Below are 19806 nucleotides of genomic sequence, written 5' to 3'. Positions count from 1 at the left end.
ATCAAAGGAGTGGCTTCAGGACAACTCTGTGAATGTCCTTGAGTGGTCCAGCTAGAGCCCAGACCTGAATCTGATTGAACATCTCTTGAGAGATTTGAAAATGGCTGTGCACCGATGCTCCCCATCCAACCTGATGGAGCTTGAGAGGTGCTGCAAAGAGGAATGGGCCAAACTGCCCAAAGAGCCTGTGAGCAAAGGCTGTGAATACTTATGTACGAGGGGATATCAAAACGTTTTGAGCCTCACACATTTTTCACAGTCGGATATTACAATGCATCACACCTGATCTACGTCAATGTCTTAGTACTTATTTCATGTTGGATCATATTGCTCACTTCAGTTGTTGAGTCATAACACTGTGTGGAAGAGAGACACCCTCCAGTGAAATGGAAAAATCTGTAGTGGCATTCTGTTTCACCAGGACAACGCACCAGTCCACACCAGCCGGGTTGCCATGGATGCTGTGCGTGAGTGTGGCTATCAACATATTCCTCATCCACCCAATTCTCCAGACCTAGCCCCTAGCGACTTCCACCTTTTTCCCAGGCTGAAAAAAATACCTTTGGGGCCAGAGATTTGAGGATGACGATGAGCTGACTGCTGCAGCGGAGGGCTGGTTAGGGGACCAAGATGTTGAGTTCTACCGATCGGGCATCAATGACTGGCAAACTAGATGGAACAAATGTATGGAGTTGGAAGGGGACTATGTTGAAAAATAAAACATTATAAATCCAAATATCTTGCTCTTTCTGTTTGAGGCTCAAAATCTTTTGATATCCCCTCATGCATGTGATTTCTTAGTTTTTTATTTTTAAGAAATTTGAAAAAAATTCAAAAACAAACAAATACAAAAATGTCCATGTTGTCATTATGGGGTGTTTTGAGTAGAAGTTTGAGGGGAAAAAGAAATTTACTTCATTTTGGAATAAGGCTGTAACATAACAAAACATGTAGAAAGTGAAGTGCTGTAAATGCTTTCCAGATGCACACTCGGTAATCTTGACTGTAACTCTGACGTGAGTTAAAAGCAGAATTCTTTTTTTGTGGCAGAACATTGTGTAAAATTTAATATCAGTTACACTTTAACGAAAAAGTCTGGAAGTACTACAGTTTTAACTAATATTTAACTTTATATGTAAATCTTTTGAAAACTCAGGCCTTAGGGTGGTTGTTTGGCTGTGAGGCTCTCGTGGCACTGCTCAGCCTTTTGCTTCTGTTAGACGCGTTTTATCAGCATGTCTGTCAATTATAACACTCCTTTAGGTGACCTGGTTTTCAGTAAACATCCTTCATAAATTATTTTCTGGGGGCATTTTTTAAATCTATTTTTACAGCTGAACACAGTTAAGTTCAAAGGTATTTGGACTGTGAATATTTCTGTAATTTTATTTTGATTAGACCATCACAGTGGAGATAAAAAGGAAGAATCAACTTGTGGTTGAACTGCTGATTTTCATTTTTAATTAAAAGTTTAAAAAAAAATTGACATTAACCAGCAGACATTATTGAAATTTCAAACACTGATCTGATACTGAGCACCTTCTTGCATTTTGTGCTATGGGCACACCACGCCACAGTCACTGCACTCACTGAAGTGCTGAATGATGATCAATAACCAATAACAGACTTTAGATTTATATTCCACATATCTGTTGCTGTAATTGGATCTAAGTGTTGCAAAATCAAGCTTTTGATGAAGATGAGTATTTTGTTCAACAGAAAGGAAAAATTGGTATGGGGTACCCCATACCGGTACTGTTCTTGTTCCACTGTTATTTTCTCTTTAGGTCACACCTCTTCAGATTATACGTAGCTATGGGAATAACCTTCATTGTTATGCTGATGATCTGCAGACATACATGCCTGTTTATGCATGTAGTGTCTGTAATATAACAAAACTGGAGATGCGCCTGTTGAAGTTTATTGTTGTGGTTCTGCTAGCCACAGCTCCATGGTACAATGGAGGAGAGAAGGACAAGAACACAGATCACATCTAGACTAGAGTGTCCCATGTGACTTCTGCCAGACTTTACCTGAAATTTCATGTATATTTTATAAGAAAGGGCCTTTCAGACCGAGCACGCAGCACACTCATTTTGGCATCTCTGCTTGCATTTTTCCAAAAGTGGATGTGCATAGGGGCGGAGATTTCTATTTCACTATGCGGCTTTTCGAGCATCTGTTTTATTGGTTTTGTTTTTATTTTGGTAGATTTTATTGGTTTTATCTTTTGTATGCTGTATGTATTTATTTATTTATCTTGCACAGTTTTGTTAATTTTATTGTTAATTTTCTTATTTTAAATTTTTGACTACTGGGGTTTTATCTGTCGTGATTTTACTGTATGTGCAGCACTTTGGAACATTTTTGTTGTTAAATGTGCTATATAAATAAAGTGGATTGGATTGGATTGGATCCGGTGAACAACGACGACAATCGCCATCATGGATTCACAACAGGAAATAGCGAAACATTCAGTCTACGAGTGTCAGAGAGGAGGAGTACAGGAGCCCAATGAAGGACTTTGCTGCCTGGTGCCACACAAACCATCTACAGCTCAACACCTCAAAGACAAAGGAGCTGGTCATTGACTTTTGGAAGTCCAGACCAAGACGGTGACCAGTCCACACCAACCACCTGTACAGGAAGGGACAGAGCAGGCTGGACTTTCTGAGGAGGCTTCAGTTGTTTAACATCTGCAGGAAATTCCTGTGGATGTTCTACCAGTCCGTAGTAGCCAGCGTCCTCTTTTAAACCGTAGTGTGCTGGGGGCAGCACATCCAAGAAGGACACATCCAGGCTGGACAAACTGATCAGGTGTGCTGGCTCTGTGGTTGGCATGAAGCTGGGCTCTTTGGTGATGGTAGCAGAGAAGAGAACACTGGATAAACTGCTGAACATTATGGATGATGCCAGTCATCATCTGCACACTGCACACCGCTCCTTCCCAAGTGCAGGACCAACAGACTGAAAAACTCCTTGAAAAACAAGGCACAGTGGTGCATGCATGTGTGCAAATGATGAGGACATAGGGCAAAATAAAAACAAAAGAAGTCACCTTTGGATCACCTCCAGCCATGTCTCAGCATGCACGGTGATGGCCAAGCAGCCAGGATGGGCCATCTGAAATTATTCGTGTGATATCTTTGATATCAGCCAGCTGGCAAGGCTACTGTCATGTCCACCACATAGGTTATAGTCCACATGACACGGTGTCCTTCAGCGCACGCCAAGTGGCTAGAGACAGCTGGATGCATGGATCCTCCACGTGGCCGGCCGCTTTCACCTCTGTGTGATTGGCTGATGTGTTCATGATATGAGCAAATGCATGCCTCTCGGCCATGCGGCTCAGAGCTGCTCCAGGCAAGTGGCCCGTAGCAGCTGTGAACTTTTCTGGCCTGACCTCCGGTAATTGTGTGTGAGGGAGAGAGGGGTGGTTTTATTTCATCTCATTCATGTACTTTCATTAATTCCTCATTTACGTCCATGGACATGTTTCATGAACAAAAAGGAACAGAAGGACGATAATTCTTGTATTCTCTGCTTTTATAACAAGAATTAAATATTTTAACAGACAAAATGAAATCCATTTCTTTCCTCAATTCCAACACAGACACCATCCCAGCGTCCAGTCATCAAGCATCAATTAAACATCATTACCAGTAACATGATTGTGTTGCATTTCAACCGTATATACATTGTACTTATGTTTTATATAAATCAAATCAAATCAATTTCATTTATATAGCGCCAAATCACAACAACAGTTGCCCCAAGGCGCTTTATATTGCAAGGCAAAAGCCATACAATAATTACAGAAAAACCCCAACGGTCAAAACGACCCCCTGTGAGCAAGCACTTGGCGACAGTGGGAAGGAAAAACTCCCTTTTAACAGGAAGAAACCTCCAGCAGAACCTGGCTCAGGGAGGGGTTGTCTTCTGCTGGGACTGGCTGGGGCTGAGGGAGAGAACCAGGAAAAAGACATGCTGTGGAAGACAGCAGAGATTAATCACTAATGATTAAATGCAGAGTGGTGCATACAGAGCAAAAAGAGAAAGAAACACTCAGTGCATCATGGGAACCCCCCAGCAGTCTAAGTCTATAGCAGCATAACTAAGGGATGGTTCAGGGTCACCTGATCCAGCCCTAACTATAAGCTTTAGCAAAAAGGAAAGTTTTAAGCCTGATCTTAAAAGTAGAGAGGGTGTCTGTCTCCCTGATCTGAATTGGGAGCTGGTTCCACAGGAGAGGAGCCTGAAAGCTGAAGGCTCTGCCTCCCATTCTACTCTTAAAAACCCTAGGAACTACAAGTAAGCCTGCAGTCTGAGAGCGAAGCGCTCTATTGGGGTGATATGGTACTATGAGGTCCCTAAGATAAGATGGGACCTGATTATTCAAAACCTTATAAGTAAGAAGAAGAATTTTAAATTCTATTCTAGAATTAACAGGAAGCTAATGAAGAGAGGCCAATATGGGTGAAATATGCTCTCTCCTTCTAGTCCCCGTCAGTACTCTAGATGCAGCATTTTGAATTAACTGAAGGCTTTTCAGGGAACTTTTAGGACAACCTGATAATAATGAATTACAATAGTCCAGCCTAGAGGAAATAAATGCATGAATTAGTCATTCAGCATCACTCTGAGACAAGACCTTTCTAATTTTAGAGATATTGCGCAAATGTAAAAAAGCAGTCCTACATATTTGTTTAATATGCGCATTGAAGGACATATCCTGATCAAAAATAACTCCAAGATTTCTCACAGTATTACTAGAGGTCAGGGTAATGCCATCCAGAGTAACAGCTGAGTGGACCTTGTCATTTGATTGGTGCTCTGTATGTCACATGACATGGGTTAATTCATCCCATTTGTGTTGCATTGCATTTAGAGTGCAGTTTGGTTCCATTTAGAGTGCAGATTTGGTTCCATACATTTGGTACCACTGCACTCTGCACACGTATACACACACACACACAAAACAAATCCACTGTGCTGTCTGGGGGCTGTTGGCAGGAAGCTGGAATGAAAAGCTGGACTCATTTCTGATGTGATTTTTTTTTTTCGCTGTACTAGTCTTTTTTTGGTAGAACACACACGCACAAGCGCTGACCAGGTTGTGTGTGTGTGTGTGTGTGTGTGTGTGTATGCATGCGCGCGGTGAGCGACGACTCTACAAGACATGATTTGATTGAACTAACTGGCGCTGCTAATTCTTGTAACACACACACACAAAACAAATCCACTGCATTGTCTGGAGGCTGTTAGCAGGAGGAAAGAATGAAAAGCTGGACTAATTTCTGATGTGATTTTTTTTTTTTTTTTTTTGCTGCACTGAGGATGTACATACAGGATGTTCTTTTTTGATAGTACACACACGCACAATGACACAATGATTTGATTTAACTAACTAATGCTGTTAATTCTTGCAACACACACACATACACACAAAATCCACTCCACTGTAAGACGTCTGGACACATGAAGAACTGTTCAGATGAAATGCTGATGTGATGTTTGACTGAACTGAGGAACTACACAGTCTTTTTTTAATGGAAGTCCGAAGTCAGTGCACAGCATCACTGGACTACACGTTACAATCTGGACTTTAGCAGCAGTGGAACGCCAAAATGTATGTCCCTTTTCTGCTGTTTATAAATTAATAAAATGTCAAATGACAAGGATCTGTTTGTCATTATATAAAACAAATAATGAATGTTTTTACATTCTTTCAATGGAAGTAATATTTAATTCAGTGAAAGCTGAAACAAACTTTCACCTCATGAATGGTTCCAGCTTTCACCTTGTGAAATATTTAGTACCATTGAACTCATAAGCATTCATTATTTGCATACTATAGTCTCTCATTATTTTGTCTTTACACATTTTCTTCAATTTATGATCCTTTGTACAACATTTTAATTGTTTCCATTGCAGTAAGACCACGATGTGGTATCACACCTCATGTGGTCACACTGTGTTTGTGCACGTGCACACGATCGTGCACGCAACAGTTGCTGTGGGATCATACAGTATCCGTATTTGGCTGTCTGGCATCTGTCCCTCCTGACTGTGGCTGAAATTTTTCAGGTTTCGCCCATTCGGCCTAATTCACCCAACTTCATGTTATCTGTGAAGGAGCCTTGACATTTGATCTCGGACAATTCTGGTTTTTCATAGAGCTTCTAATCTGTCCCTTTCAACCACTAGAGTGTCTTTCTTGGTTGAGTTATTGCACCAGTGCGCCAATCATACCTCCACTCTCTTATTACAAACACACATGGATTGTGTTTATTCACACATACAACCACATCCATTCATTTTTTTCTATACCTGAATATTCAAGTTAAGGGTCATGGGGGAGCTGGAGCCTATCCCGGTGGTCACTGGGCAAGAGGAGTGCAAACTCTTGACAGGGCCATAGAACCACAATATTATGCAAAACATGAATAAGAGACGGGTTTTGCTGGAAAACCTTTGTATTAAGTCAAAATGAACTGCTAATGGTAGAAAATACACACAGCGAGACCTTTAACACCAGTTTTGAATACACCTGCAGATCTGTATTACCTTTGTGAAAAGATACTTAATATCACCCCCTTAGTCAGTAACAGATTCTGAACAGTTCATATGTTCTTACCTGTAGCAACTGCTGGTGCTCTTTTTGAATGTTGTGGAGGAGCTGATGTGCCATCAGTCACAGCTACACATTAACACGGTCGGGTTTACATAATGATTCTCCAGCTGCTTCACCTGTTTCATCCGCTGCTCTCTGACTCGGCCCCGTGGAACATTTGACTCCACCTTCCTCTGGCTCCCAAGGCGAGGCTCCAGTGTCATAATGGTTCTCTCTTGTGCAGCAGAATGGAGGCGTGGCACCGAAATCACTACAGAGGCAACTTTTCACAAAAGACTGCTCATCTTTCACTTTTTTTTTGTTTTGATTTTTTTTGTAGAAGAAAAGAAAGTGTAACAAGAAAAGTAAAAATAAATAAATAAATAATCAGATTTGCAGGATGTTGCTTTAGCCCCCGTGCAACCAGTCAGGCTCACAGCGTCACTTCTCAGGTTCCTTGGACAGTATGTTCTGTTACTTGCCTTTTATCTCCCAGATTTCATTCTACTTTGGATCATTTGATTTCTCTGTCTAGCTCCAGACTGCAGATGGGTGCAGGCCACAGATTGATGGAACAGATTCCCAAAGAAAAACATTACATGACCTTAATATGTTTCATTAGTAGGCATCAGGGGCGTAGGTTTGCATATGGACCATAGGGACAAGTCACAACCAATATTTTGGGATGGCAAAATAGTCCCTACCAATATTTAGCATTTTTTTTATATAACAAAATCATTCACTATTTTTCGCGAACTCGATACTATAATTGTAGTCGTCACGTTTTGTGTTTTCGACGTGCCAGAGTGACAGGGTTACCCATGTTGCAATTTCATTGGCTCACGTTCTTCTCACATGGACGTAAACAAAGCGCATCTCGTGGCAGGCAGTGCTTCATTTGTAAAGTGGGAGGTCCCGGAGCGCAGAGGATGGGTGGCTCCGCTGCAGTGTTAACAGATGTACGATAATTATCGTATTTTGACGATAGTTTTGCCCTCTGTACGATGTACGATCAATAAATGTACGATCAATAATGGGAAAAAATCCAAAATGTACGATAATTTCAGTTGGTTGCCCAAACACGCATCTCTCTCTGACACCCAAGAATCATTTTGCAGGCGTTGCACTCAGGCGGCATCAAAGACACACAACACACAGGGCTGCTGCTGGAATTGGCCGCCCGGGACAAAGTCATTTGAAAGCCCGCCCCCTCTCCATACAAAGTAATGAGTTCCATCCAATCGCTGCCGTACGGCGACGTGGAGCTGCCAGCCATATAAATATAATTTGACTCAGTAACATGTAATAACGTGAAAGGTTTCATGTTATAACGTGATATTTATTACGTTATAACGTGATATCACGTTATTTCGTGACGCACAACGATCATGTTATTTCATGATATGGTATTTTCACGTTTTATCGTGAACTTATGTTATTTCGTGATAAGAAATTGTCACGTTATTCCGAGATATGAATCTATCACGTTATTTCATAATATGAAATTATCACGTTATTTCGAATTATGACATTTGCATGTTATTTTGTGATAAACATTTATCACGTTATTTCGTGGTATTTTTACGTTATAACGTGAAAACAATATGGTTTTACTTTGATACGCAGCCATATACCTGTTCTGCTATTCTGCCACTAGAGGGCGCTAAAATACCAGTAAAGGGCGCTACTTATCTAAGGCTGTTTGCTTTTTTTTTTTTTACTCTGATTATAGTGAAAACAAATAGCAAAAGTATTGGCTCATGCTTTTTATTGATCCTTAAATCTCCCTACATCACAGACGAGCCATGTTCCTTGACTGAACCTGGGAAGTGTTGAAGCGCTGAATTACCTGAATAGCCTACATATCATGAAATAACATGATAAATGCTTAACACGAAATAACGTGATAGTTGCATATCTCAGAATAACGTGATAATTTCTTATCTCAGAATAACGTGATAGTTGCATATCATGAAATAACACGATAGTTTCTTATAACTTCATAATTTCATGTCACGAAATAACGTGATAATTTCTTGTTATAACGTGATAATTTCTTGTTATAACGTGAAAATAGCGCATCATGAAATAACATGATAATTTCATATCAAGAAATAAATCAAATCAAATCAATTTTATTTATATAGCGCCAAATCACAACAAACAGTTGCCCCAAGGCGCTTTATATTGCAAGGCAAAAGCCATACAATAATTACAGAAAAACCCCAACGGTCAAAACGACCCCCGTGAGCAAGCACTTGGCGACAGTGGGAAGGAAAAACTCCCTTTTAACAGGAAGAAACCTCCAGCAGAACCAGGCTCAGGGAGGGGCAGTCTTCTGCTGGGACTGGTTGGGGCTGAGGGAGAGAACCAGGAAAAAGACATGCTGTGGAGGGGAGCAGAGATCAATCACTAATGATTAAATGCAGAGTGGTGCATACAGAGCAAAAAGAGAAAGAAACAGTGCATCATGGGAACCCCCCAGCAGCCAAATAACGTGATAAGTATCACGTTATAACATGAAACTTTTCACGTAATTACATGATACTGAGACAAATACATATTAGGGCTTGGCAGCTCAGAGCTTCCGTAACAAACGAACAAAACACAAGAGATGTACATGAAAAATTAAAAAAAAGTTCAAGTTCCTTATGGAGGTGTCAACATTTTTTCTGTGTTCAACAAAATCTGCACAAGTGGCCATGGCATTGGATGACGACAGCGACCTCGAGATTGAATTCGACTCTTTCTAGTCTGGTAATTAACACGTTTGTGTCCCTTCACAGAAAAAAAAAAAAAAATCTTTCTTGGTAGTGCATTTGCGTTCTTTTTGTGCCATAGTTTCCCCATTACTATAATTACTGTTTAAAAATGTGACATAAAATTCTTTGTAAATTAAAAAAAACGCTAAAATAGCTACGTTGTATGCGTTTTGTTTGTGTACGATAATTTCTCCCAAAATACGATAATTTTGAGGTTTTGGTACGATAGTTTCATATTTCATATCTGGCAACACTGCTCCGGTGCAGAAAAACCAGAAGGGCGGGGGGGAGGGGTTGCGAACAATGCTGTGCGCCACACTTAAAATAAACTGCACACAAACACGCACACACACCTTCACAAATGACACTAACACCCTGCCTTTTCCTCAAAAATTACTACATTTATGTTTGCTGTCTGTCTCTACTTTTCTGTCACTTTTGCGCTCTTTTTCATACTTTTCCCTCGTTTCAAAAGTCACCGAACGCACTTTACCGTAATATATGCAACATATAGCACACTGTTGGAAAGCACGGGTTCTTGGCTTGCTGTCAGTGTTGAAATTTTTCAGAGTGAGGGCTTACATGAGAACTTACGGTAATGAGAATCAGCGGCGCACTAGTGTGAAACTTCCGTGTTTTTCCTCTGCGTTATGACATCACAGGCTTACGTTTACCGTAATACACCATATATCATTGGAAAGCCCTTTTTTTGGCATATTAGGTTGCCACTTGCCAGATACCTACAGCTGCATTATTGATGAAGAGAATAGATTATACATCTTGGTTGCAAAAACTTTTTTTTTTTTGTTAGCTCCACAAGTATTTTTTTGTTGTTGTCTTGTTCTCTCAGGTGTAGGCCTATAGAATAGATTCGTGATTTTGGGTGCAATTTTGTTATTTAAGCTATTTGTTTGTTTGCCTACACACTTAATAATGTAAATAAAGTGTTAAATTATTCAGCATTATGTCGTCATATGTTATGTATTATGCTGTACTTGTGCGTCTAATGGTATGAGTGGGTTAGGGGGTGGTGGTGGTGGGCTGGTGGTGTTATTGTCCCTACCAAAGATGACACCAAACCTACACCCTTGGTAGGCATCATTACTTCTCAACACCCACTGAGTCCAGTTAAAGGTTATCTTGCTGTTTCAGATTTCGGGCCGGCTTCAACTTTATTTACACACTGCTGCTCCTATGTGACATCCTTCCAACCCTGTTTCAAGTCTCACAAGTGGATTATGCTGTTGTTGGATCAGCAGTCAAATCCACAACCATGGAGCAACAAAAGACCACCAGTGGCTCTGCTTTAGCAGGATATGATGACTTCCTCTGTATTCTACTTCTTTTATATATATATATATATATATATATTTATTTTTTTATTTTTTTTCTGTATTCTACTTCTAAAGGGCATTGCTACAGGACACATCCTCTACCGCTTGCCACTGCTCAGGAGCTGAAGTGGTCTCTCTCGGTTAGAACAAGTCCATAAAATATTTTCTGAGGCACAAAATGAATCATTTCAGCACTCATGACAAAATGCCACAAACCCAGTTCCACATTCTTCCATCACATATGAGGTCTGTTAGAAAAGTATCCGACCTTTTTATTTTTTTCAAAAACCATATGAATTTGAATCACGTGTGATTGCATCAGCCAAGCTTGAACCTTCGTGCGCATGCGTGAGTTTTTTCATGCCTGTCGGTTGCGTCATTCGCCTGTGAGCACGCTTTGTGTGAGCACTGGTCCACCCCACTCGTCTGATTTTTATTGCGAATAAATGTCTGAACGATTTGGAGCTTTGCTGCATCAATTTTTTCCAGAAACTGTGAGAGACCTCCAGGTGGTAACCATTTGGAAAATTCAAATGGCTTTGAGGGATGATTTTATGGGGATTACACAGATTAAGGAGTGCTCCAGCCGGTTTAAAGACCGCCCACAGCTGCTGAGAGCGCGCCGCGCTCCGAGCGCCGATCGACAGGCTCAAACCCCGCTGAAACAACCAGATCATTTCCAACGTGAAGGCTTTGTTGATCCGGGACGTCATCTGACTTACACAAAAATGGCAAGAGATGTGGACATGAGTACTTTTTCGGCACATTCCACTGTTACAGGAGTTTTTTTCATGGAAAGAAAAGCGGATGGATGCGCCACCGTGCCGCTCATGGCGCAGCACAAAACCACCTCCGTGTTGGTCTCACAGGACGGCTTTGAGATGGCTTTCAGACGGCTGTCGGTGGGTTTTCAGTCGTGTGACTAACTGAGAAATTGTGGATGAGCCTGGACATGCCAGAACATGTCCTGTGAGGCTTCATCACGGCGTTGCTTTGCGCCATGCAGCTCCACCGCGACGCGCGGAATTCCTCCGCTCCTCTTTCCTTGACAAAAACTCCTGTAACAGTGGAATGTGCCGTTCATTTCCAAACTGGACGCCGTGTTTTATCTGGGATGTCCTCTGACTAGCACAGGAATTGCGGAAGATGTGGACATCAGCACTTTTTCGGCACATTGAGACAGACATGCGGAGGAATTCCGCGCGTCGCAGTGGAGCCGCATGGCGCAAAGCAACGCCGTGATGAAGCCTCACAGGACATGTTCTGGCATGTCCAGCTCATGCACAATTTCTCGGTTAGTCACACGACTGAAAACCCACCGACAGCCGTCTGAAAGCCATCTCAAAGCCGTCCTGTGAGACCAACACGGAGGTGGTTTTGTGCTGCGGATACTTTTCTAACAGACCTCGTATATCTGCACACCAATTTTGTCAATTAGAAATGGGTGCTACATTAAAAGATGCTGTTTCGGTTGCGGGAGCAACAAGAAGAGGCTTTGGAAGCTGTATATCACGTTTTGCATGTTGAGGTAAGGAGTTGTGTTCAGAATCAGAAATCTTCAAACTTGTTGTAAACAGAGAAAACTGCTTATTGTTTACATCCGGGAAGCCTCAAAAGTAGTCTGGCAGTTTTCCCAGAAGCCCATCTTGCAGCGATAAGTGCACAGCATAACACAGTCAGAAGCTACGGACAGTGTTTTCTGACAAGCTGGAATTTCTGTCTCCTTTGGTCAAAAACTTGGAGCAAAGGTTCCAGGATGAGAACATGTTTGGAGCTTTTGCTTTGTGACAGTTTCCACTGTCACAATGTCACAACCTACTCAGACAATGGACAAGAGACAGACAGACAGACAAGTCCTACTGCAGATTGGCTGTGAGGCAAAGATCGTCTAGGATAGGGATTCGAACTAGAGGTGAATGTCATTTCAGGAAGTGGACAGATGACGTCTAACGTTCTGGCATTAATTGATTATCGCCTCCATCGATCTCAGAGAATTAGTTCTAAAGATTTATGCTGCCTGTTGTTTTGAGTTTAGTGAGCTTGTTCAAATCATGTCCATAAGTGATTTTGTTGTCTAAATTAAGAAACAACATGACACCATAAGTGAGTGGTCTGTATTCACGGTGAGTTTCAAACCCACTGATGGACCAACTCTCACATTTAAAAGCAAGTTCTTTGGGCTTCTCCCTTTTTCCATTTGGGGTCACCACAGCAGATCTAATGTGGATACACATGTTGATTTGGCACACATTTTCTGTAGGATGTTTTACCTGACACACCTCTGTTTCACATGGAGAAATGGGCAAGGGTGGGCTTGAAACACTAACAGCTTGGTTGCCCTGCTACATTTAATGTTTTTTTTAGATTTTTTAGCCCACTGATTTTGTGAGTGTCAAAGGATCTTTAAACAACACACCAAACATCTGACTGTTCACCTATGAGTTGAGCTAATAGGATTAATAAATGGAATAGTTTTGAGTGTGCTGAGTGTTTGGTCTTCAAAGTAAAGGTCAAAAAATGTTGACGTCCATTGGATTCTATGACTTGTGACATATGTTACCTGTAACATGATAACTATGCATGATACATGGTGCAAACTATTCCTTTAACTCAACTAATAATTTGCATCACTTTTTACCGAAATTAGAGCAACTTCAACTTTTGACCCCGTACAAACTGAAATTGACCTTTGTCACAATTCTTGCTGTTTTTACCCCATAACTCCATAATATTCCGTCACAGATAGTCCAAACTATACCTTTTTGGAATCTTTGTAATCAGACAAATATTGTGGTATAGTTTTTTATATGATTGGAGCATCTTTTGATTTTGACCCCGTCATTTTTCAAATGACCCCTGACCTGGCTGCCTATTGAAAATTCAAGTGGCCAATCGCTTTTGTCAAAAGAGTAATGTCTAAGCAGTATTTGTGCCAAATATGGGGCTTCTATCACCATCTGCAGGATTCCTCTGTAAATACTCTGCTGCACTAACAGTGAGGAAGCGGTGGAACACTATTCTAACTTCTTTATGTATCCATTGCCATCTAGTGGATATCAGCACCCATTGCAATCTAACACTCAGAGGAAGGTCAACAAGGGCGACTGTCAACAATACTCCCTCCTTGTTTAAAAAAAAAAAAAAAAACAAGGTTAATAAATTTACATGTGCACTCATTGTCAGTTAAATGCACTATTTGTGGTTTCATATCTCTGTCTCGTTTGTCTTTGCTAAGTGAATTAGGTCATTCCCACAAAGGCCACATATTGGCAACTGAACACGTGTGCGTATTGAGTCCATGGGTATGCCTGTATGTGAGTGAGCGTGCATATCTATAACGATCTGTGGTATCTGTATTTATAGCGGGGGGTGAAGCACAGTGGTGAGGCTGATGTGTTGTGACACAGTTACGATGAGACGACCAGGCCTTACCACCACAGATTAACCGTTGGCCACCAGTGTTACCAAGACTCTGTTTCTCTCTCAATAATATACAAACCCAAAATAGAAAAAGCTGTGATGGAATGAAAAATGCAACCCCCCCCACCAACACACACACACACACACACACACACACACACACACACACACACACACACACACACACACACACACACACACACACACACACACACACACAGAGCAATTCTTACATTTATTTTGACTTCTATTTCATTGTAGACCGTATGAACTCAAGATACTCCACGTTTTCTGGTCAATTTAATTTAATTTGTTACAATACATCCATTCCCCCCCAAAAAAGTTGGGACAGGGACAGTTTGGGGTTACTAATGTGATTGCAAAAATTTATTAGTGATGCTATTTCAAACAAATGACATCAACTGGTGAATGTTGTTATGTGTCGGACGCAGCCCGGAGAACCGACCAGCGTTTGAAGGACCCAGTATGAAATAAGCAGAGCATGGTACAAAGGATAACAGAGTTTAATAAACATAACAGTGATGTGAAAAATATAAAAGTGCGCGGTCTGGCGTGGTGGATTGCGGTGCGCTCCCAGCAGCGCTAATGGTCCGGAGCCAGAACCAGTTCGGACCCAAGGACCCCGCCGACACCCCCCAGGTGGCCGCGACAAACCGAGTCTGTGAAAGAAGAAATCATTATGTGAGTCCACACTCAACACACAGAGAGACCACTCAAAGGTGTACAAACAGCAAACACTTCCTGGCTTAATTGCAAATCAGCTTCCCACCCTGCAGGCATAGAACACCCTGTTCACAAAACTCCACTGCAGTGGAAGCTGATTTAAACGACCAACATACAGCTCAATATAATAAGGTGTGAGGGACACCACATTTACTGACTGTATAAATGTTAGTCACAAAATCTAACGTACCTCAGGAAGTGTGCTGACGAGCGTGAGACCTCACCCCCTCCTCTTTCACAGACCATGCATCAAACCTGGACGTTCTCTGCATCCACTGATGATGAGATGCCTCTTAAGACGACGATCTCACCCGTCTGGTCACTAGGTCGAGTCTCTGGCAAATACACACTGTGTACTCCAGACGTAAATGCTACCATGTTCAAATCCATGTAGATGCACCACAGCTATGAGTCCTGACGAGCTGCACGTGATCAGCCTCAGGTGATCAGGGTGAGGTCCTGATAAACTCAGCTACACAGCAACTCAGTCCCAAATGCGCACCACCTGGGAGGAAAACCAAAAGACAGAAACAAAAGACACACAAAAGCCAGCCAGGCACGCCAGCCACAACAAATGTAATCACAATTTGGTACAAAAGCATTATCCACAGTCTCTGAGGAGCAAAGATATGCAGAGGATCTCCAGTTTGTCAACAAATGTGTGAGAATATTATAGAAATGTGAAAAAAAAACAAATTACCCAAAGAAAGACTGAACAGGATTTGCATATTTCTCCCTCAACAGAGCATAATATCATTAAATGATACAAGGAATCAAGAGGAATTTTAGTGCATAAGGCCGGGAATGCAAGCCTAAGATGAACACCTGTGATCACCAGTCCCTCAGATGGCACTGCAACAAGAATCATCATTCATTAATAGCTGATATAACTACATGGGCAAAGGAAACCTTTGTACAGCACTAGAATACAGAGTTACAGGCAAAAAAGCAACTTAAAACTTTACTGTGCAACAAAGAAGGCTTCTGTTAACCTTATCCCGAAGTGGCATTGACTTCTCTGGTTTCAGAGGGATCTTATTTGGACCATCACACAGTGAAAATATGGATTCCAGGACTTTATAGGAAAAAATGTGTGTTCCAGACCAAAGACGAAGTGGACCATCCAGACTGTTTTCAACATCCAGTCCAAAAGCCAGGGTCGGTTATGGTGTGTGGTTGTGTCAGTATCCTTGGCAAGATAATTTATACTTCTATGTTGGCAGCGATAGTGCAGAACAGTACATTGCAATTTTAGAACAGCATATGCTTTAAGATGACATCTTTTCCAAGAATGTCCATACATTTTAAAACAAGATAATACAATAAGGCATGCTGCACACATTATGATGGCTGTGGAAGAAGATGTTATAGGTACTGGACCCAGTTGTGGGTACAGCTAACCAAAAAGTTAGCTAGATAACAGTTAATACACTAACTGAAAAGTTAACTTTTATAAAGCTAAACCGATAAACCGATAAATCGGGATTGGCTTTTTCCTCTTTTGTCCAGAGGACATGACGTCCATGATTTCCAAAAACAATTTGAAATGTGGACTCATCAGACCACAGCACACTTTTCCACCTTGCGTCTGTCTATTTCAAATAAGCTTGGGCCCAGAGAAGGCAGCGGTGTTTCTGGATGTTGTTGATATATGACTTTTGCTTTGCATGGTAGAGTTTTAACTTGCACTTGTAGATGTAGTGACGAACTGTGTTAACTGACAATGGTTTTCTGAAGTGTTCCTGAGCCCACACGATAAGATCCTTTACACAATGATGTCTGGTTTTAATGCAGTGCTGCCTGAGGGATCGAAGATCACAGGCATTCAATGTTGGTTTTCAGCCTTGCCACTTACTTGTAGAAAGTTCTCCAGATTCTCTGAATGTTCTGATTATATTATGGACTGTAGATGATGGAATCCCTAAATTCCTTGCAATTGAATGTTGAGAAACATTGTTCTTAAACTGTTGGACTATTTTTTCATGCAGTTGTTCACAAAGTGGTGATCCTCGCCTCATCTTTCTTTGTGAACAGTTGAGCCTTTTGGGGATGCTCTTTTTATACCCAATCATGACACTCACAATTAGTGTCCTCAGTTCCCAAAGACTTATTGAGTGTTGTTAGAAGGAAAGGTGATGTAACACAGTGGTAAACATACCACTATCCCAGCTTTTTTGAAACGTGTTGCAGGCATCCATTTCAAAATGAGCAAATATTTGCACAAAAACAATAAAGTTTATCAGTTTGAACATTAAATATCTTGTCTTTGTGGTGTATTCAATTGAGTATAGGTTGAAAATGATTTTCAAATCATTGTATTCTGTTTTTATAAACATTTCACACAATGTCCCAACTTCATTGGAATTGGAGTTCTACATGTATTTGTGTCTCAGTTACGATGTACATAGTATTTCTCTACTTTTAACTGTCTTGATTTGTCATGCCAAGGTATTTGTCTTTGTGTTCTATTTGCACATTTGACTCTGTCCTACTATTACACAATTCTGTTATTGCTGATACTGTGAAATTGCAAATTTTCCCAAACAGGACTAAGGCTGTGTTTACACGTAGGCACAATGCAGTATCAAAACGAGTATCATTTTCCTGTCATTCGTGGCACATTTGTGACATTTGTAACATGACTTAATGCCTCTGAACAGGGTTCTTATCAGCACGTGTTGGCTTGAGACATTCGTGGAGCATGTTTTTGGCCACCAAATAATCTCGCACAAATGTCACAAATCACCCTCGATTAGTGGAGTTTGCAACTGAGCGTGTTGATTCATGGTGATTCGTAATAGCATGTGACAGCATTCGTAGTGTGTTCCTGATGGTTCTTGGAACCATACTCTGTTTAAGCCACTCTTGCACTCAGATTCTTCTGAGCCTCCTGCACATGACAGCAAGACCTTCCTCTAGTCCGTCTCCTCCTCTCTGCATAACTCTTTGGCATAGAGCCCAACTCATCTTTTGCTGTGGAGCAATCTGGAGAGATGTGAATTGTTCAGCAGCTGATGGCAGATTAAATGTGGGTTGTTATATGTACCAAATTCACCAGATTCACAACAATCGTGACAGAACGTGATGATTTGCAGTGGTGCGCGCAGTGCGGGACAGTATTTGTGGCCGTGCGTAATGATTCGCCAGTGATTCGTGCCATTAATCGTAATGCGTGGAAACAGGTTGCAACATTTCGTGATGCTTCTGCCCCGAATCATCAAATTCAATTAAAATTTGTGATCCTCGGTCACAAATTTAGATTTGTGGCATTCGTGGCTTGTTGTCGTTATGTGTAAACTCAGCATAATTAAAGAATTATCTTTTTAGCTTATGTCTTGTGTATTTGAACCTTGTTGCTGCTGTGAAAATATCCTGTGTGCATGATGGATAACAAAAAATATCTTTCCAAAATCAAAAGTGAGTAGATGACAAACTGCTACTACTGCTAAACATGAGATGTAAGAAGTGTAGAAATATTATTTAATCATTTTTTCCAGTTTATTTGCAAAGTTGTGCTATACAGTTGTATACAAATAAACCCATTTCGAATATGTTCTACTCCAAATATTCAAGAATCATGCACAGACTTACAAAGTTTTGTATGCATGCCCAGACGTTTCAGCATTTCTTGTATGTCACTGAATGCTGTTAATTTAACTTTATACTGTGCATAGTGCACAGTGATTCCAGTTCAAGCTTTCCAAGGTCATTCTGTCAATTTGGTGTAAGAAAATAGACTTTTTAATCAGAGACATTTGCAGTAAGCATCACTAAGGGTCGTACCTCACTGGGCTGTGACACAGCGTGCCTGTATTTTGAGCATTTCAAAGTTGGCAAGACCACAATGGTCCTTGCCACACAGTCCCACAGACTCCTAGAGTCATGACTCGCTTCGGGAAGCCCTCTGATTGTAGTCCCCCACAACTCGTAATGTGCAATAATCATGAAAGAACTTTGTGGCTGCCAATCAAGTTCAATCCATGCGTGATGGTGCCAGCCAGAAGCTTATTGATGGTGTGGACTGCTGGACATTACATATTTCATCCTGCAGGAAATTCAACATGTGGGTGAGTGCCCTGTTCACAGTTTTCTTCCTGTTGTATTTTTCTCCTCTGTGGAGCCACGCTAGGCTTTGTTATTATTTATTTGTTTATTATTTTCTTATTATTTATAGAGCTGTTCCTTACTGTGTAGAGTCGGGGGAATTTCCACAGACTCTGTTCACATAATTGCAGGATAATACCAGCTGAACACTTTGTGCGCAAATGTGTCATCATTTCAGCCGTGAGTGGCATGAGACATCTGTTAGAGTGCCACACAGCATTTGCACGCAAATCAGCAGATCCTTGCATCTGCAAAAGCTGAGCTTTGACATTTGCGAGAATGCCATGTGGCATCTGAGAGGCCCTTGTGATATGTATGAGGACATCATCTCTGTGAATCCATGTGAAATACAGCTGACATTCAGACAACATGCGCTGACGTCTTGTTTGTACAACGTCAGTGAGACACCAACTGCAATTTTGTCATTTATTCGCATATTTGCGCGTTAATTTGCATCTCCAACTACTCCCCAACGGTTGCAGCCCAGTGACATAGGACCTTAAATTGTTTATTTTCATGATTTCACTAAGATAAATTTATGTATATCTTGGTTGTCAAATGACTGTTTTCCAGCAGTTCCAGTACTTCCAGCTCCATTCAGCAATGGCAGACAGCTCCACATGGTGGCACAGTTGTGATAAATACATAATGTAAATAAAGGTTTTTTTATATGGTTGGTGCACATGCTTCCCAACCAGAAGGTTCCCGCTTCAATACAAGTTGCGCCCATTCTCCATGTAATGTGGAGCTGCGTCAGTAAGGGCATCCAGTGTAAAACTTATGCAGATTTAACATGCAGCTCCATTTCAGGTTTACGGTGGTGACCTTG

General features: G+C 41.2%; 1 protein-coding gene across 1 annotated transcript in view; it reads right to left on the bottom strand.

Annotated features, from left to right (window-relative positions):
• atp8b3 (ATPase phospholipid transporting 8B3) overlaps positions 1-6700 on the bottom strand; it is a 91783-nt gene extending 85083 nt beyond the window's left edge. The window contains exon 1 of the mRNA XM_034180226.1: positions 6638-6700. The gene's annotated coding sequence lies outside the window, so the exon portion shown is untranslated. The remainder of the gene's footprint in view (positions 1-6637) is intronic.
• Between the last annotated feature and the right edge of the window lie 13106 nt (positions 6701-19806).

This window comes from Thalassophryne amazonica, chromosome 10, assembly GCF_902500255.1.
Source record: "Thalassophryne amazonica chromosome 10, fThaAma1.1, whole genome shotgun sequence".
Lineage (NCBI taxonomy): Eukaryota > Metazoa > Chordata > Actinopteri > Batrachoidiformes > Batrachoididae > Thalassophryne > Thalassophryne amazonica.
This window is presented reverse-complemented; position numbering and strand designations above follow the sequence as displayed.